We start from the raw sequence: 20780 nt of genomic DNA, 5'->3' as shown, positions 1-20780 counted from the left end.
AGCCAGCACCCCATCTCCCATCAGGTATTAGGATTTCCTTCCCTCCATTCCTGGGCCAGCTCGTCTCATGAGCAGATGATTTTGGGGCTCGGCCAGCTTACGTACTTTTCTGACCCACCAGACGATGGATTTAGTGTGCTGGAGAGGGCTCTACAAGCATGGGGACTAGAGGAGATGTGCCAAAATGCTTTCCCTGAGCCTACTGAGGTTCAAAAGTTACGAGTAATAATCAGGCTTTGTCAAACAAATACAGGTTACTCAGGGTAACCTGCTCAAATCTGGAAAATACAGCTGCTAAGGTGATCTAGAAACAGGGGTAACAACCAGACTTCACTGACAGTGCTAAGTCTGGGTTGGCTTACTTCTCCTTAACTGTCATTTACTGCTTATTATTTTTGTAACTTTTAAAATATCAGGAAGAATTATTCATTGATCTCATGGCAAGACACCAGGAAACATAGATAGGAAATTGCTTCATCCTCCAGCTGAAAGGTCCTTACAGAATCCTTATGAAAAGGTGGTTTTCTCCCAACTGTTGGGATGAAACAGCTGTTAAGAAAATCAAGCAAAAAAGCTTTTCATCGTCGCACTCAAAATCACTTCCTTTCTCAGGATTTGTCTACGCAAATTGCAAACATGGAAACAGAGAATTACTTGAGTGGCGTCAATTGATTGCAAATAATTCAAGCTCATTCGTGCATTTATACAGGCTGAGCTGGACATTTGCTGGCATTCCTGTCCTGGAAGAAATGTGTGCAGCATCCAGACCACCATGAGCAAGCGTGCCCTAGACCACAACGTCATGGCTAACCTGTCACCGAGATTTAAACTGCCCTGCACAGACCAACCTGCAGGTTTCTCTGCTGCCTCTGATACATACTGACCTCTTTTCTGTCTGTCCAGAAAGTCTTCCATAATGGAGAGAGAATTAAAGCCTTAGGACAAAACCTGCCATTTTAGAGCCTTTCAGGCTTTCATTACCAAGTGGAAAGGGCAGAAGAAAGGCCCATTTCTGGTTTGTTTGGTTTTTGTTTTGGTTTGGTTTTTTTTGCATTCACAGGCACTTATGCTGCCAATTTTCTTCCTGCCTTTTATGGGAAATTAAACCAGCTCAGGATTTTTTTTCTTTTCTTTTTTTTTACTATGGGAAGATTCTGCAGGGCCAAACTCTGCACTAGTTCATGGAAAGGTCCTTCACCATTCTTACTTCCAGGAACCTGACATACAACTCTAGTGGTACCTAAAAAGGACCTGGATGGATCTTAGCAAATTCATTTCAAACAGGACATGGCGAAGCTCCCAGTCCATTTTCTGGTGGTTTCTGGACCTAAGACATTGCACGGACATTAAGCACTGTTCGCTGCAGCAGCAGGATCCAAGGTACCTGCTGCTCTTGTGGTCCCATGAGATGACCCTGCTCTTCTTCCCAGTCTGCCTGCAATAAATCTGTGCTGCAATAGGATCACAGTCCCTGGGAGAACTTGCTGCTTTAAACATGTAGCATTCTTGAGCTACAGGGATTTACAAGATTCCCTTTATCTTGGCCTAAAATTCAAGTGGCAGATGTGACATGTTTTACCAGGAACGAATAGAGAAATGACAGGGAATGAATGTCCATTTGCTGAGTGCAGCTGAGTGTCCATTTGCTGAGTCCCTTCTGCCCTTCGGGACCTTCAAACTATCGTATTTTACATTCAAATATTATACTTGTTCTCATTTCAGCAAGAAACCTGCCGCTAGCAGAGTGGGATAATTTCACTGTTAAGTAGTTAATCCAACAAAGATTTATTACACTGAAAAAAGCACCACAACAGGGGGCTTTCCAACATGTTTTAGATACCTGTGTGCTTGTTTCAGACTTTTTCAGGGTGAGCATCCTCTGCTCATCTTTCTGTTTACAACAGCTGAAGTTCAGCCTTGTGTCATTTCCCAGCAGCTTTTGCTCCTTGGCCTTTCCTGAACCATTTCACTTCACAACAGAATAGCTCAACACTGCATCTCACAACAGCCTCTCCCTCCTGGTCCTCCAAGCTTGACTGCTCCACACCGCCTTTTGTCAAGCCAGATTTGTTCAAACCGAACCAGGGAGACATGGTGACATGTGAGCAATCAGCTCACACCCGGTCCCCAAGTGACCTGAGGGATGTGTCTGCTCAGCAGCTTTGTTACTGCAAATGTTACCGCTTCCCAGTGGCCTCACCATGCTGGAACTCAAGTAATGCCAAATGTGATCAGTGAGAAGAATCTGATCATTCTTAACAAGAAATAACTGTCCGTTTTGTAGGAGAGCTGATGTTGGCTCTGGACCAGTTGCATGGGTGATGTCAGCATTCCAAATAATTGGAAGATTTTTGTTGTTAGCGGCTAGATTGTGAGAGCTGCAAAGCCCCAAACAACTGAAGTCTGTTTGAGGGATGAATGGTCAGTCATCATACACATTCAAGAAACATAAGGGTCATATGTCCCCTGAATTTCAGGAAGAAATCCTCCTACTCCTGACTTATGTCAATGCAGAGGGTAACAGAACTGAGAAATTCTGCTCATTTTCATTTAATCCAAAGCAGCAATGTGTCTGTGATGCTGGGCACCAGCCAGCACTCACATCGATGCAAGCTCCTTCGCAGGGAACATCAGAGTTAATCACTTTGTGATAAAGAATCAAAGCTTTAGTGAAGGTCTTGGTTGGGGCTTTCCAAAGAGAGCACAATCTAGAATAGGGCTCTCCTCTTTTACCCCTGCGATTCCTGTAAGCTCTTGCTCAGATCCAGAATTGCTGTTCTCTTCATCACTTGGGTTTTGTCCCTCTTCTTTCAGGCCCATTTCGGAAGTGTCAGAAGCATCAGACACATATTCCTTGTGTCTTTCTTTGCTTCTCTTTAAGCAGCCTTCTAAGCTCCGCAATAAAATCTATTATTTCAGCTTCAGATCACCCAGTGTTAATCTGCTTTTCACCCTTGGGAAACTAAAAACTGAATATGCAACTTGCAGAAACCAGCTCCAGTCTCTACTGCTCTGGTATTGAGTTAACTCCCTTGCTCAGCGATGGGCCATTTCACACAGCCACACACATTTTGCTCATTGGTACTAAAGGCTGCAGCTGCTCAGGCTGGCATCTGATGGTTTCCAACTCCCTGGGATGACTAGGAGTAAAAATTGCAATTCATAAATCACCAGGGCCACCATTAATTGTGACTTGATCCGTGATTTGGGATTAATAAAAGCAAGACTGAGTGAAATTGTTCACCCATTTACTTCGCCACATGGGGCCATTAACAATAAAAATGTATAATGTACAGTCGATAAAAGATGAAGGAGTGGACCCTCACAAGTAACAAACTACTGTCCTGATACTACATACAGCACAAGTTAAAAAAATACTTCTTGAGTATCTGCTTCTTAATATCAACCAATTATTCCTGTTTAGTTTAGCATATACAAAGGAAAGGCTTCTATATAGCATTATGAAGCAACAGGAATCTGCTGATATTTTGGATATTGCTGAATTATATATTAAAAAAAAAAGGAGTATTCCTTTCTACCTTTATCTTGGTGTTTCCTACTGGGAGACTAGGAAGGCAGCTGTATCAAACCACACCAATGTTCAGGACATAGAATCATAGAAATTATGATGACTCTATTGTAAATAATTTATAAATACTGGGCTTTGCTCTGGCTTTGGACTAAGGTAGCATAACCAATTTCAGTAAAGTTATCCCTTGTGTCAAGGCAGAAGTATCAGCCAAATACAACAAAATAATTCTCTCCCTGGTGTCTGGAGTGACGAAGCTTATGTGGGTACTGTATGTAATTTGACTGAATTATATACACAGCAATAATATTAAGAGGTTGATGCAGCAGGCACACAATGCAGGAAGAAAATGTCATTTAAATTAATTATAGGCATATACTTAATATTAATTAAGCTATGTAGGTTACTTTGAGTGCATGGTTAGTATCACGGGGTTACGCCTTGCCTCTTTTAGTGGTTTCTCCTGTTGGAAGCACTTGTCTAGCTCAGCAGGTTCCAAACTCAGCCATGGGCAACTCCGCATATAAGCAGCACCACTCCTGTTGCTGACTGTCCTTGCAGGGTCTTGGGTTGAAGCTGAACGCCCTCAGGTACAAGCTGATGGTTTAAGTGGTCACACCTGGAAAGAAGCACAAAGCCGGTGTTTGTGCTGCTGTGCAGGAGCAGCCCTGAGACTGGGCTGACAGCAGCTTCACACCTGATCTGCTGGGGCATCCCTGGCCCAGTGTTACCCAACCTGGACATGGCGTACACCTTCCTTACTCAAAGGTACACCCTGCAGCGATGTGACACCCTGCAGCCACCACCTAGCCTGTCCCTCTGAATATGGCAGCCACTGTGGCCTCTGGCCCTCCCTAGGTAGGACCCTGCTGTTTCCAGCAATGAGAAGAGGGATTTGTCATCCCCCTGAGTCAGGGTGAGAGACACTGGGTGCCCTGTACCTCTGACTTCTTCCAGGGCAGAAGCACAGCTCTTGCCTCCATCCTCACAAGCTTTTTCTCCTGTTAACGTAGCAAGTGTTCTAACAAAGACCCAGCTTCATCATCCATCTCCAGTTCAGACATCCAATTACTCCCACCTACGAGTACCACATTTGCAAGTCTCTCCCATACGCTGCGACTCTTAGGAATGAGACTTTTATCTCGGGAACCAGAACACAGATCTAAACAGTGCTGCCGTCTCCCAGGGGAGATAACGTGTCTTTGCTCAGAGACCTAGTTCTGTGCTTGTGTTCTATCACGCAGCACCATTTGGCAGGGACTGCCTGGTTTATGTGATAGGAGACACTGAATTACTTCAGAAAAACAGAGACTTACTCTTTATATAAAAACAAATGACTAATTAAAAGTGGTTTTAATTTTGCAGTTAATATTTTCTTGGGATTGTGCCAAATCCTGGAGTCCATACTCCACACCCTGTCCTTCTGAAGGAATTTGGCTAAAGAAAGCACTGTAAGATTTGTTCCTTTTCCTCTCCCTTACTCTTAAAATCCCTCCTCCCCATTTCTCCCTTCCTGCAACTGGTGAATTGTGAAGAACAGGAATGTTCCTGGGAAGAAACCCAGCCAGAATTGCATTCAGAACAAGTCAAAGATTTCTTGCATAGCTGAAGCATATGTTTGCAATCCCCAATTGCTGGAGCATGTTGTTCTCTCCAGATGTTCTCAGAGAGCTCTAGGCAGTGTCCAGGGCAGTCTGTGGACAATGTTTAGCTGAGGCATTGCTCCTTGGCCCAGAAAAGCTCTCGGTGAAAGGCATTGCTCCTTGGCTCCAGAAAAGCTCTTGGTGAAAGGATGGCAAACAGCCAATCCCACCTTTCCAAGAAGCTGTGTTAGTGATGGGCAGAGCCACCGTTCTGCACGACCTCCCTGAACCACGAACTGGCTCCATTTGGGGCACTGCGAGTTTGGCTGCTGCTAACATCCCATCAGCCCAGGCTTCAGGCAGCTTCCAGGATTGATGAACTCCAGAATAATAGGCATGTGCAGCCCCCCCAAAAGTATTGCCCACAAGAGAAGGACAAAACCGTGAGATCCCTAATGGATGTCCGAAAGGGAAGCAGCAGGTAGATAGCCAGTACCTACAGCCTGTTCTCCCCTCTGCTTGAGGGGTGCCACTGACCCAGAGGGAATGTAACTCTTCCAAAATATGCCATTTAATGGTTCAAAACTGGAATCTGACAGGACCAAGAGAGATGGGAGGTGGGGGCTGAGACACTGGTTGGCAAAACACAGCTGCACTTTATTTGTGAGAAAGCTTTTGTCCTTGGTGCCATGTGGAGCACAGTATATTACAGGAGCACTGAGTCTTTGCTCAAGCTGGTGCTGATACTGAGGAAAGGCAGGTTGATGAAAGCATCACTTGTCTTTCCAATGACCTTATCATGTGAGCTCAGCCTGCCAAGAGCTGTCTCTCGCTCTGCGGTCCTCGTGGTCGGAGCCAACAAGCCTGAACGCGCTGTGCTGATATCCCATATCACTCCGCATCGCATGGCAGTCTCTGAATGTTGCACACGCATCCTTGCAGAACAGGACGATGACACCTCTGTGCTTTGCTGTGTATCGCGTGTCTCCACGCTGTCTCCAGCTTGTCTCACTTCCAGGCATGTCCAATCTGACTATGCAATTTTTTCAATATAAGGTGCCCCAGGGAAAGCCCTGAGCTCGTAGGAGGAACAAAAGAAACTGAAGAGTTTTCTAAAGCAAGATCTTTGATCTCAGCAGCTGAGAGGCTGTGCTGTGCTTAGCCTGGCTTTCCTTCATGCTTGCCAATACGGTTCCCACGTCTCTACTAGTGCATGGCAACAATAATGAGTAAGTTACACATGGGGGCAGCAGCAGGCTTTGCTTTCTTGTCAGTCTGGGAGTCTGTGGTTGTAGCATCCTTGCAGAACTAAGGTGCTCCAAGATTTGAGGGTCACTGTGCTGGGAACAAGCCCAGAGTGACAGCTACAGCTGACGAAACCATGGGAAAAGCACATCATAGGAGAGGGGTGCTTTGTGGCCTCATGGGACAGGATGTCAGCGCTGAAACCTGTGCTTTTGTCACTGCATCTGGTCCTTCTCCAGTTCCTCCAGTCTCAGCCTAATCAGTTCTGTGCTCATGTTACAAAGCACATTAAACCGGCAGGCAGTTACAGCATTGTCTGCAGTGGCAAACACAGCGGAGTGAAAATCCCAGGTCTCAGTTCAGATCCCATCGCATCCCACCGGATGAGCCTTGCTGAGCTACAGGCAGGATGGAGCCCAGCATGTCCCTTTCAGTGAGGTGAAATGCAAAAAGATGCTCTTATTTATTGCACCATGAAGAAAGGTGCAGGGTTCATCTGCTACCTTTTATTCTCTTGGAGATTCTGAATGTTCAGGTAATGGAGAAAAGCCTTGATATTGGCTGTGAAGGTCTTAAAAGCCAAGTTTTCAGAACAGGAACATTTCAGTCAGGCAAGTGGCCATAATTTACATAGCAAGGCTCTGGGATTTTCTGGCAGGGCTATTTTCAGAAAAGGACGTCTTTTTCCTTGCTCTGGGTGAGCAGTTGCTTGCACACCTGATATTTGCCTGGTCACTCACATCAGTGCTCCCCACCATGTGAGCCCCCAGAAAGCCATTATGTGGGTTTTATAGGCCCAACCATATGCTGGAAATAGCAAGATAAAAAAAAAAACAGCAAAAGCCAGCCCCGTCACCTGAAATGATGATAGATTCATTATAATAAGGGATGGGAAACAAAGCAGCCCTTTGCCCCATGAGTAATTAAAAAAAAAAAAAATTAAACGCCCAGATAGGAAAAGCATTTTCTGTAACTGAGGCTGCTGCTTTAATTGGGAAGTGCTGTTAACACAACTGCCTGACAGAAGCGAGTGCAATAACACAGCAGGGCTGTTGCAGATCTGCAAGTAAACAGCTGAATTGCATCTCTGAGCTTCAATCTGCACATTTTTGAAGCCAAAAGAATAGCTTTAAATTTAAAACTTCTGTTGGAGCTCAAGCTTCAATTGGGCTCTGTGCCAGGACTTGCAAAGACTTGGGGCATTAAGAGTCTCATGTAGATGAAGAGACAGTGAGGCGGCATTTGAGTTGGCCAGTAATGTACTCAGCTATAGCAGGATCTGCTTCCATTCCCTTTAAACCAACTTGTGGGGAGAAAAGTTGGGAAAACTGCCATTTTATCACTTGTAATTGTTACAGCAAAAGGGGCGGCCCTGATACAACTCCTGTGTCCTGCACACAGCCCAACTGATGGGTCCCAGCCCCAACCTGGCTCTGCCCTTTCTGTAACTGGGCTGTGAAGTAGCCCCTGAAAATGCCCCAAACCACTAACTGACCACCATTAAGTACATCCAAGCTGCCCTATTGGCTGTTGTTTTCTATTCACTTCAAACCATAATCTCAGGCAACCCTTTAACTACAACATAACAGGACAGGTTTGCACTTACCCTTGTTCTCCCGAGGAGCTCAAAGTGCTTTATAAAGCTGCAGCCCAGTGATGCTATAGTAGTACCTTCACTATTGCATGGCAGTTCCCTGAGTTACAGGGAAGGGAACTGATCCAGCCAAGGCTGCACAACGTGTGGGCATGTCAGCACAGCCCAGACAGCTCTCTGGGAAGCTGGGGTGCGCATGCATTAAGTGATGGAAGATGTGTTGGGTTGTCAATAAAGACTTTGAAAAGCTGCAACTGCAAACTGTGAACAGTGGCAAAGTGACACAAACACTAGCAGCATGAGCACCAGGTACCAAACAAAGCACAAGCAGCCAAATCCGTTTCTTGTACAGAAAAGGAAGACGAGAACAATGTGTTTTACTATGTGGGCTGTGTCCCTGCTGGTTAATGATGCAGCTCCCTGCACAGGCAGGCCTTAGATGGACAGGCTGAGAATAATTACCAGGAGTCTATGCAATCCTTTGCTGGGACTCTTCACTGACAGAAGCTGTTTTACAATATATATACACCCAGCCATTTCCCTAAGTATCCAACAGACTGGACAAAATTTAAAAAAAATGGGCCTTGGACTTCAAGACCACTGGGAAGTCACTCATCAGGCTCCCAACTGAACCAAATGCAAGGAAGAACACTGTTAGCAATAAACACAGACAAATCTTCTCTAATTAGAGCCATGGAATGGGTATGTGCTTCTGGGAAAACCTTCACCTTCCCTCTGGACCATGTTCACCACAAGAAGAAGGGCTCCCATGGGCAGTGGGGGCTTTTACCATAGGCCTCAGGTGGTAGGAAAAAACTGAGAGGGAAGACTTTGTAGGTTCAAGGTCCGGATACAAGAAGGGAGATTCTCCATGGTCCCCTCCATGAGAAGCTGGCTTTGGGGTCATGTCCATGAGGAGACTGTCAACATGGTGTGTGGGTGTATGGGAACATGTTGGCCATGATGCATTTACTTTACCAGCAACAGAATTAATTCCATAGAGAACCAGGTGGCAGTGGGTCAGGTAATGCCCCCTTGCCCCATTCCTTAAAATTCAAAACACACAAATGCTGAGGTCCTGCTAAAAGCAAAATCCTGCCCCTCATCTCATCTGTTACGTGTAACCAAGAGCCTTTGGATAGCAGCTACAGTGAATTAACGTGAGCAAAAGTAGCTGGATTGAATCTGCTAATGGAGAAAAAAAAATACAGGCATGTTGTTAAGAAAGAATGAACACTAATTCCCTCTGTTTATTCTGATTCTTTTTGTTTGATTGTGCATACCCTAGGAAACACAAGAGTTGATGGGGATCATATTAGCAAAGAAAACAGAAGAGCAACAAGTAGATAGTTCAGAGTTCTGCAAACATTGTGCCAGTCACTGAACCAGAAAAAAAAAAAAAAAGTTGGCTCAGAGGCAGTCACTAAGCTGAGAAAGGATCTACTGGTAAGATACTCTTGGGGAACAATCTCAGAATGACGGGAAAGACAGATGGGAAATGGTGCTACGGAGCTAAGCTAAGCAATCAGGAGAAGATACTGTATTGTGTATGTTTGGCTTTTTTTTTTTTTTCCTTCTTTCTCGTTACTTTCCTCCCTATTCTTCCCCATTTATTTCTTGAAGAGTATTTTTTGCCTTTAAAAACCTTGGTGCCTAAAGAGGTAACACTGGGGTGCACTCCTGCACTAGTGCTGAACTTCTGGGTAGCTTTGCTCCAACTTGCTGGAGAAAACCAGAGTAAAACTATTAGCTGTGGATCTTTAGATGATCAGCATTACCTCAACTTTAAGCATCTACAATTAGAACCTCCTTGCTTGTGAGGAAAAAATATATCACAATGGTTTCAACTTACCAGAAAGCTGCTCTCACCAGCTGCTCTTTGTTGAAGTGTCAAAGGAGTGAGATCAAGCCCCAGATGGCCAGAGGACACAAGCTATGGCCAGGAGGAGATGATGCTGTCAAACACGTGGCATCTGGAGAGGTGAGGAGAGCTAGGGCAGCCTCTTGATCCAGGAGAGAAACCTTCATGCGTTTTTTTTATAGATGTGATGCACTTACAGATGTTTCCAGAAAGGGGCAGCAGAGACCAAACCCACACACTGAACAGGAAGATAAGACCTGATCAGGGAGAAATAAAGAGCAAGAATCATTTGCAATGTGTTTTTCTGTTGTTGTTGGCACACAGAGGCTCCACCATGTGTCCATTAAAATAAAAACAACGGGGCCTGTATAGGCCAAAATGGGGCTGCAATAATCTCAGTCCACTCTGAGATCACTTTCTTCACCTTCTTTTCAGAGGAGGACACTAACCCTGCCCAAACGTGGATGCCATGTGGGTGCAGGAGCTGCCACAAGGATGTATAATGCATCGGGGAGCACCGTATAATGCACTGCTTAACACTTAAATCACTACAACAGCATGACAACTTATTAGCAGGGGGAACAACAATAATTTGGGAAAGGTTTACTGTCAGGCTCACAAGTACCTAAGCCACGTTTCATCACTAATGCAATTTGGCTGCCACCTCATCTTGAAAGAGAGGAGATGAGAAAAAGGGGTGCTTGTAAAATCAAGATTACCAACAGCTCATGGTGGTGTGAGGGTGTGAAGCAGGGAAGCCCAGCCCTGGATCACCTTTACAATCTCTTCAAGCTCTCCTGAACCACACAGAGTTAATTCTAGAGCTAATTCAAGCTGCTGTCTGAAGGAAAAGGCAGTTATTTACCTCGAGCAAGTCCTGTATGTCTTACTTCACTTAAGTCACCTATCCCAGCCCTGTGCTATTGCTTTATGCCATTCTCTTGCACTGTCCATAATCCACAATGGAGGGGGATATTTTGCTGGTGGGGATGCCTAGGAGGTCCAGTCATGGGACAATACACCAGGCACATCCATGCAGCTAGCCTCTTCCTCAAAAGCTTTCTGGTCTAAAGGTGAGATTTGAAAATGTGACAGCAAGCAGGGGGCAATGTGAGGTGAGAGACCGGCTAACTGCAGCAGAGGAGCCGAGCGAGTAACAGCTTCATCAGGAAACCAAGAACCCTTTTTGGTTCTGCTCTCAGCACAGCTCAACACACCAGCAGATCTGGCTGCAGACTGAAATCTTGGCTTCCCCCGAAGCCAATGGCAAACATCCCACTGGCTTCAATGGGAGTAGGACTTCATGCCAGATCTCGTGCTTCCCATTCCTTTGCCGTAGCCGTGAGAGCTAGCTTCCCTTCCAAGGCTGTGTCTGCAGTTTGGGCCTTCAGGAGCAGAAGAATCGCTCTCCTTGCAACCGGGGAGGCATCAATGGGACATGAAAGACTTCTCTTTAACAGAAATGCTGACTGCCCCAGAGAACAACTTGCTTAGAGTTATGGGGGTCTCTGGAGCCCCATTCTTTCTCTTTGAAATTTTTCCCTTAGGCTTCAGCTGCCCACAGGGTGCAGAGCAGCTCACACATGCAGCTTTTGGCTGTGATGAAATCACTAGTGGGACAGATGGTATGAGCTGGGTTACACAGCCAGCAACACTCATCTCTCCCAGATTTAACATCCCTCATTCCATACCTGCTGACATAGCAGAACCTATACATAGTGTGACTTACAGCAACAGAGCAAATAGGCAGGGGAAGACTAAGTTGGCCCATTTCTGTTTTTATCACAACAGAATTGATGTCTGTTGGAGGTGGTAAAGCGAGGGATGCTGGAAGGGCTCTGCACCGACCACACAGGGCTGGCTCCACGTTTGCTCTGGCACAAGCATCTCTCTGCTGAGATGAGCATCTTGAGATCTCCAAGCTATTTGTGAGGTGGAAAGGTCACAGCTCTCATTTCCTGCAAATCTTTGCTTTCTTTGGCAAAAGTCAATAATTTTGTTAGGGAACTCTTGGTGGGTGTTTTGTGATCAGTCAAGCACAGCAGATTACATTACTGGAGGGTGTATACAGGACCTCCCATCTTCTGGACATCGTAAAATGAGTCTGTTTGCTCCAGAAATCGAGGAATCACCAGCATGGTGCTGACCACCTGTATTATTTCTTAGGTCATGCGGCATGTCTACCGGACAGATTGATGTCTGTACAGCTGACTGTTTGCATATCAATTCTAGAGGCAGAGGAAATTCTTCAAATCCCTGAGCACAAATGTGCACTGCTACAGAAAAGCAGGTGGAGATGTGCCAAGTTACATCTCCTCAGTTGCTACCCCTGTAAAGAATGCCCTGCAAGGAAAATTGGAAAATATTTCATGAAGGAGCAAAGATAACACAAGACTATCCGGCAAATGGTAGAATGTAATATTAATGGCTTTCCTTTAGTCGCAGTATTTCCTTTTCCTAACTTAACCCTCTAAAATCAGCAATGGTCAGAGAAGGGCTATAAACTTTTGCACATCTAAAAGGTCTTTCACTGAGAGATCTCAGAGAACTTTGCAAATATTAGGGACTGCTGAGGGATGTCTGTCCCCTGAGGAGACTGCTCATGTAGCCAATAGGCAGATGCTCCTTTGGCTACAGAGGCCAAACACTGAAATTTGGCTTCTGCCCCACTCTGCAAGAACATCTTCCTTTTTTGTCTCCCAGTTCATCACAGGAACTCAGGAAACAAGAGGAGCTCAGTTCCTCTTGAATTCAGGCTCCAGATTCAGTGTGAAAAACCACTTCCCCATGGACAGATAGGTAATCAATACATAGCAGTGATGTGACTGGTGTCATTTCAGCCCCTCAGCCACTTTATGATCTTGTCCCTGGAGGGGCTCAGGGTCACATGGAGACTGCTCATGGCTGTGCATGGCTCAGCTGCTGGTGTATCCAAACATCTCCATTTAACAACAGCACACTGAAGCTTGCTTTGGAAGTGAGCTGGAGCAACCCCATCTCCTCAGCTTTCCTTTCCAACTGGTACTTGCCTGGAGAGCTCCAAATATTAGTCAACGTGGATGAGAGATGCACAATACGGCTCTTCTGAGTCCCATGGTCCTTCAGTCAGAGAAGATCCTTCCATGCCACCTACATCTTCCTTTAACCTGGCAAAGCACCCGAATTACTGAGCTGACTTGCCAAGAGATTTAGGCTGGAAAGATCTCTAGAAAGATGGCTCGCATTAAGGGCTGAGGCCTGTGAAAGAGCACAATGCTGGCTGGGGCACAGAGGTGGGGAGAGAAGCGTTAGTCATCGCCTGCCTCGTGTTCGGCCCTTCGGACAGTCTCCTCTCCTGGAAGATGCACTGTTTTGCCTGTTTGACTGCTGGCAGAAACTAATGAGCCGAGCTGGTTGAAAATTTTCCATCAAAACAATATTTCTGTTTTGCCAGAAGATAGTTTAAGAATTAAGTGGAAAAATTAGAGAAAACAGCCTGGCTTCTGGCTGATACTGTTGGTCAAAAAAATATCCCAAACTTGAGATTTTTTTAGCAAAAAATGGAAGTATCTGGGGCAATGCAGGGGAGGAAAGGGGAGGAGCCTGGCAGGTCTTAGCAATACCCTAAAAAACATCTAAGAAAATTCTGACAAATACGAGGATGTTTTTGTCAATTTTTTCCATAGTGCAAGATACTTCTGCTTTTAGAACCATTCTGCAGGGAGACTGGAAAACAAACAAGCAAACATGCTTTTTCATTCTTACACATATGGCTATAGATACTCCATAGCTTATTGTATAAGTATAGGCAGCAGTTCTTCTAGAGAGATACGTAAGGAAGATCAGATGTCTCATAGGAGCTGCCCAAGAGTCTACTACCCAAAACCTATAATTCTCAGAAAGAGACACGCACACAGAGCTGATTCTGCTGTGAGTTTGTACAGCTGATGGAAAGCCTCGATAACCTCACAGTTGCTTTGCATACAAATAAACCGAGCCATGCGGGCAGCCAGGGAAAGGGCACTGCTTGCGAAGGAAGGTACTGTGCGCACAGCTGTTGCAAAACACCCCGTACTTAATAGCCAGCCAGCCACAGGCAATATTGTTGCTAAGAACATTGCAGAGACGATGGCACATAAATACCTGGGAACCGCAGAAAGCTGTTTTCTATCTTGCTTACACAATAATGTGGTTTTTCTTTTTTTCCCCTTTAAAATTGTTTCTTCAGCAAAACATGGTTGGGGAAAAATAAAAAAGGCCGGAATCTCCCTTACCCTCCAAGAAATACGACTGATGGTGTTTCTTGGGCTCAGTGTCACACTCCCGTCCTCAAGATATTGTTGGCCAGTGTTGTGAAACGGTGCAGGGAAAAAGTTGCAAGCGAGAACAGCTGCAGGGACCGGCAGTCTGGTAGTTCAGCAGGACTGTCCTTCCCCAGCAGAAACCTGGGCATAAAGCAAAGGTGACAGTGCTGAAGCCAATGCAGCACAAGTGGCACAGACAGTGAATCAGCTCTGTGAGAAAACCAAGACATGACATGTTGCTATTAGGCAGCGGGGAGCAGGGGAGGTCTGATTTATAGCGATTTTCTAAGGAATTAGACCATGATTCTGGACAGGATTTATATTTTAAACAACACTTAATTTTTTTTAAAGGACTAATTCAGTCTAGATGTGGATTTCATACCTTTTCCTTAATGAGAGCAGCACTGGGGGAAGCACGCTCAGAAGTACTGACGTGTCCTGGCAGGCACTCCGACGGCTGCAACTCGCCTTGCTGACAGCCCGAGCTTGACTCTCGTCCCACGACAGCCCGGGGTTACAGTCCCGGCGACTTCCACCACAAGCAGCTCTGGCTCTGAGCCGCCAAAGTGATAAAAGGCTTCTTGTGCGATCATCTCAGGAGGAAAGTTTGGTGCCAAACAAAGCTGCAGTCTGGTCGGGTCTTTTTGCCATTAGAGACAAAATCAAGGGGAAAAATACAGAGCTGGGGAAATAAATGGAAGCTGCAAAATGTTCAAATAATGTATTTTCCAAGAAAATGAAAAAAAAAAAAAATGAATGGTTCGCCTGGCTTTGCTGGCCAGGCCATGTTTGTGCTGATCTTTGTGCAACCTGAAGATCCCGTTAGAAGATACCCCCTTTTCAACAATTCATTGACTGAATAGTTTCACCATCTGTCTCCAGGATGGCTGCACAATGATGTTGTACTACAGAGTGACCTTACAGAAATTGTCAGTGATTTTTCAACAGCTGATGCCTTTTGGAGTAGTGGAACCAGCCATACAGACTGGCGTGCTACCAGCGCTCTCCTCCTGCTGAACGAACGAGCATTTCCCCTCTGCCAGCCCACACTTTGAGCAGCATCCAGGCTTGGGGCTGGATCTTACAGCCCAGTTTCTGTAAGGGGCATCTCTGAAGTGATGTGAATTTTACCATTTGCTACTTCCAATAACAAAAAAATGTGTCTGAGGATATAAAACCAGTGGGGAATATCCCTTTCCCTCCCCTGCCAGTGCAGTAACCGCAGTACAGGCTCACTCGATTCAGAAGCAGTCTATGCTCATCTCCATGCCTTTCCAGATTGCTGCTGCCAAGAACCCCATGGAGCTGCTTGGGGAATCTGCCTTTTCCTCAGGACCACCTGCAGTCTGTAAGGTCTTGAGAGAAGCACCATTTCTTTGGGCTTGGCCTTCCAGCATCCACAGGTCTGGCTGTAGCTTCTAATTGCCACTGCACAAAGAACAAAGAATCATTACAAAAAGCCTCAGAACAAAAGCAACAGTGAAGGGAGACATAAGACAGGAGTACAATGAGAAAAATAGTTTTCTTCAGAGGGCTGAGGGAGGAGATTAAATGCACTTGAGTAGATGAGGGAAGGTATTTTGTAGACTGCAAAGGTGAAGTTTCTGCTGGGTGCAAGGCATGTTTGTGGGGGACAAAGCAGCTGCAAACAGAGCAAGAGGGGAAAAGGCCAATGATCATGCAAGGCCACAAAGCGTGTCTGGGAGGAACAGAGGAGGAAGGACAAGGCAAGCATCTCTGGAGTTACACTGGGACCGCCAGAATTCCCTGAGGCTTGGGAGAGGCTGGAAGGATGCAAGGGTTCACCTGGAGAGCGAGTTGTGCCAGGAGCCAGCCCCACACACAGACGTCCCGTGGGTTCCACCATGGTGAGCGTGCAGAGTCGCTCTCTCCTGAGGTCAAGGAGGACGCCAAGGGCTGTGGTGTGACCCAGACAAGTCACACTAAAGGCTCCAGCTCCACCCAGGCCACAGAGGGATGAAAGAATGAAACACCAAAACAGGAGCTTTTCACAGCCAAACATGAGGAGCTGAGGGAAACCACAATTTTCAAGAAAGCCCGGCTGCTTCTCTCAGCGGCCAAGGCCGATACTTACCCCAGGCCATGAGGGCCCGGCCAGCATCTCGGCTGTGGCAGCACACAGGGAACACATTTGCAAGGCCCAGACATCAGCTGCAGGACTCTGCTAACTGGGAAAGTCTGTCTGAGTGTCTGGCCACCATTTGGCAGTCACAGTAGTTCTGACAAAATAAGCAATGTGGTAAAGTACAGCCTCTAGGCGTTCTTTGTGGGGTCTGTCACATGAAAGTGGCATTAAAGGAGACGAGGTGATGCAAGACACATGGAGGTCAGCTTTGGAGACTCACGGATTCCTTTCTGGGTAGTTACTGCTAAGGGGAGTTTGTGGTCCCTCTCTGCTTATATTCTCTCTTGTTTAAGCTTTCCTTTTATAAGCAGACAGTTCTTCCCATCCAAAGTGAAGATGCTTCAGTCCTGCTTGTCCAAGGCAGTGATGCTGTTGGAAAGTCTCTCTCCAGGCAAACCAGCCCATTTCTAAAGAGTGTGAAGAGAAGCCAGAGACATGGTAAAAGGACAAAAAAAAATGCACACAGAAAAGATAACTGGTCTTTGTCCATTAGTAGCGTTTGTGGAACTTCTGTCTTCCTACTGACCTGCCTCCAAATCAAGATAAACAGAATAATGCTGGAGTGCAAGTTGTATGGATATGTATTATTGAAAATGTTCAGCACAAGTCCAGGTACTTGAAAAGGAAAAGCTGTTCAGGAGCAGTTCCCACAGTCTGCCTGTTTCTGGGCGCACTATATTCATACAGCAGCAGGACAAGTGTGGCAAGTAACTTGGCAGCAAGTAGGTTACCAGGGTTTCTTCTCTTACACCGTCAGAAGTGTGAGTGTGTTGAATGTTAGTGCAGCTGGCATGGTTCTTCTCTGCCTGGAACTCCACAGCATATTGGTGTTTGTGCCGACACTCTTTGATAGGAAGAAAACATACCTTTCTCAATGGATCACGCGGTGTTGGGGAAAGCACAAAGGAACATGAGGTTTTCACTCCACCAACAGAGCAAGGTCCTCCAACAGCAGTTCCCTGGGTGATGCGTGGTGCTGATGCCAGGGTAAAAGAAATTTCCTTCCAGAGAAAGCAGGGTCCCCCCAGCTTGCTGCAAGGGACCAAGTGACAGCTGAGGCTGCCATGTACAGCAGGACTCACAAGACAGTGAAGGAAGCAGGTGGAGCTGGCAGAGGCAGAACTGAACTCCAAGAAGCTGAAGAGAGATTATACTTTCCTCCTGGTACTTTTATGCCAGAGCAGGAGAGCTGTCTGAAACCAACCTGATCTTGGCTGAAATGTCTTAAGTAAAAAGACAGTTGAGATCACAGGGAAGGACAATTAGCTTCAAATCATCTGGTTTCTTGGTTAGAAGACGTGGATTAGGAGTAAGAGAAAACCAGCAAACTGCTACATGCAAAATAGGCAAACTAAGTATATAAGCCTACTGGATTTATAGAAGAGATATTGGCACGTACCAGGAAAATTTCAAGCCAAATATATGACACCATTCCTTACACCCCTCCCAGCCACTGCCATATCCCAGCTTAATGTAAAGCCTTTTGGCTTCCAAAGGCTCATAGCTATTTTTTATTGTTTAAACAGGTCAACAATTGCAATCATGTCTTGACTCCAGGCAATACACAAACACAATGATGTGTTAATATACAGCAACACTTGGTTGGAGTTTCTACAATTTTGCTGCTGTTAATAGTCATATGTAAGATCCCAGCTGGATTGGTATCTCCTACCTCTGAAAACCAGGGAGCCTATCAGTGTTGTGCCATTATCAAGAAGCCAGCGTGAGATCAGTAAATGAGCTCTATTTTTAATATAAATTCAATTTCTGGAAATCATTTTGGGAGGAGGACTCTCACACCAACTGTACTTTGGCTTGTTTTTCAGGCTGCTTTAGAAAGGTGCTGCTCCCATCTCCAAGAAATGTCCTTTTAACAAGAATTGAGCTGGAATAGGATATGGGTGATGGCACCTTTGTAAGACAGAATGGGAGAGGATCCTCCAGGAGTATCTGTGGGCAGCTATCTGCCAAAAATACCTTCAGCGCGCGGAGCGGGGGAATTAAATAGTACAACGATTCTGGCTAGTGCCTACAACAAAGACATCCAAAACACTTGGCACTGAAGTAATTCTGTTTATTTGACACCAGGGAAGTGTGCAGCTCGGTTATGCAGATCCCTTCCAACGGATGGGATAGTTTTGCTCCAGTATAAATTTCCACATGCTCAGCAGCCGGCATTAGCAGGTTGCCCCTGCGGAGCAGCTACCATTAAACACACAACAAGCTTCCACTTCATCTCAGCTCCAACATACATCGAAAGCAATCTTTCTCAAAAGCACTCCCAAAATGTTTCTCCCCCCATGTATGAGCTTTGGCTTCCCCGCAGCCTGCGCAAGTGTCCACAGAGATACCCCAGAGCCTGCCTCGCTCTTTCCAGACAGGCATTTTCTACATCTGTGTCACCGACCACAGACCTCGCAAGGTATTAACATTCCCTGTGCTTTATTTTGCAACCCAGCCGGGACAAGACCCATCATTTCTTGATTTGTTAGCACACTGGGAACTCTGAGATGCCAGAATTTTTGTGACAAATCACCTTTTACACCTACCACAGCTATCAAACAGTTGGCCTTGACTCAAATCCCTGTCTCAGTCCGGGATAGACGGATGCATAATGTACTAATTACAGCTTCATTCCCTTCTCTTAATTTTCCTGCTAGCTGTTTGGTTTCTCGGTATTTTTTTCCAGTTCAGAAACCTTATTAAAGTTGTTATGGAAAAAATAAATTTATTATTCAACAGACTCAATTTTTTCAAAATGGAATGATCCTATTTTCTTTTTTTTTCTTTGATTTGCATTTACAACTGGTTCCATTCCATTTGACTGTTTTTATCTTTTCTATTTATAACCAGCACCAAAAAGAAAATTACCATGGATACAGTACATATGCAAATTAGCTAATGGAAAAATATATACATTTCACTCTGTAATGAAAAACTTAAATGATATTATTGCCATGGAGAATATATCCCTGTATTATAATAAAATATCAAGCAATAATTGACTGCTAAGACTCTTTCCCACCGACAAAAAATAGCACCATACATGAGATAGTGAGAATTTATACTCAATAACACAACTGTGCAACTAGAAATGTACAGTACTTTAGTAACAGTACAGAGTATTGTTTACAATATGGAAATACCACCACTGTAATCAAAAGAGCGTCAACCTCTCAAGAACAACTAAAAAAAAGTATTGTCATAGATACATTGAAACAAACAGCTTTCTTTTCACCAGTATGTAGTAACTGAGGGCAGAGCAGAGCTGTAAATTCATAGTAAAGCTCCTACAAAATGATACAAAACAGAAGTGCAGGAGTATTGAACAGAATTAAACTTTTTTATTACTTTTTTTTTTTTTGGCTATTATATAATGGGACGGCTGTCATCACATGAAGTAAGAGAATGTAATAAAATGGAGCTGTGTTGTGCCATCGGTTTTTAATTCATGTTGGTTTCTGATCATTAAAAAAAAAGGGTGATGCATGCTAACCTATGGGCTGGGGAGAGCAAGTAAGGTGTTTCTTTTTCAGTGCTCAGACATTCAAAAGCATTCTTTGTGAATTTCTTAGGTAGGACCCAGAACTTGGACCCAAATGTCCTTTGAAGTCCAGGACCTTGTATATTGGGAGAGGTCACAGGTCTAACTAGCCTAGCATCTTGTTCTAGACAGTGGACAGTAGTGAATTATTAGTGAAAAACATAAGAATTAAAAACCTTCCTCTCCTACGCACCTTTCTAGGAGCCCACCTTTTGTCTAGTGAGGGTGACAGATGAGCACCAGAAGAAAAAATTACCCCTGCTACTTAAAAGCACCTTTGATTCCTATTAATAACAAACACACATATTATTCTTCCAAGATTAAAAAAAAAAAAAAAGCCTGGTGGCAAATCTTTCAACAGCCCAACATGAGTATTATGAATGCCAAAAATGATCAGCAAGGGGGATGGCGTTTCATGGGGCCAGGCCACTCCATGGGCAAATGTTGCTCATTAAAAGAAAAGCAGCCAACTCCAAAGCAAGGGAAGGATGAGGATGTAAAGGGACCCAGCTCGGCCAAACTGCTGTGGTGGCAGGGAGGCAGCACTGATAAATCAGGTCCTCTGGGCTTTGTCTAATCTCTTGGAACTTTCTCATTAGCAGTTCATCTGCCTGTTAATTTGCCTAAATTGAAGATCACCATGGTATTGCCTATAACTTCCCTGGCACCCCTGCCAGCAACATTTTCCACCGACTACTTGCTAAGTAGTTACACAACCTTTGTGTTTGGGCTACAGGGTGGGATTAACAGAAGGAGGAGGTTTGATGCTGACTGTAAGATGCCAAAAGAACATCCAGTATAATAAAAAACAAGTTGGAATCATTTCCCTAATAGAGAAAATCATCTGGGGCATTGGAAAGCAGATCTGTTTGAGACAGGCACTTGAGAAAATGTGTGCAAAAGTGCCTTTGTGCATACAGGTCAGCCCTGGTGTGCACACAGGCTCATCTGCACTAATTAGCACAGATGTGAATGTGAATCCCACATAGTATTAG

General features: G+C 45.0%; 1 long non-coding RNA gene across 1 annotated transcript; it reads right to left on the bottom strand.

Annotated features, from left to right (window-relative positions):
* Nucleotides 1-2718: 2718 nt before the first annotated feature.
* Nucleotides 2719-16819, bottom strand: LOC139828945 (uncharacterized). Its single transcript, XR_011741055.1, has 6 exons — nucleotides 16191-16819; nucleotides 14478-15523; nucleotides 14066-14236; nucleotides 11542-12958; nucleotides 9804-10069; nucleotides 2719-4148 (listed from the first exon to the last, which is right to left on the bottom strand). It is a non-coding gene; the product is annotated as an uncharacterized lncRNA (long non-coding RNA).
* Between the last annotated feature and the right edge of the window lie 3961 nt (nucleotides 16820-20780).

The sequence above is a fragment of the Patagioenas fasciata genome, chromosome 12, assembly GCF_037038585.1.
Source record: "Patagioenas fasciata isolate bPatFas1 chromosome 12, bPatFas1.hap1, whole genome shotgun sequence".
Classification (NCBI taxonomy): domain Eukaryota; kingdom Metazoa; phylum Chordata; class Aves; order Columbiformes; family Columbidae; genus Patagioenas; species Patagioenas fasciata.
The sequence above is the reverse complement of the archived record's forward strand: the minus strand, read 5'-3'. Positions and strand labels throughout refer to the sequence as shown.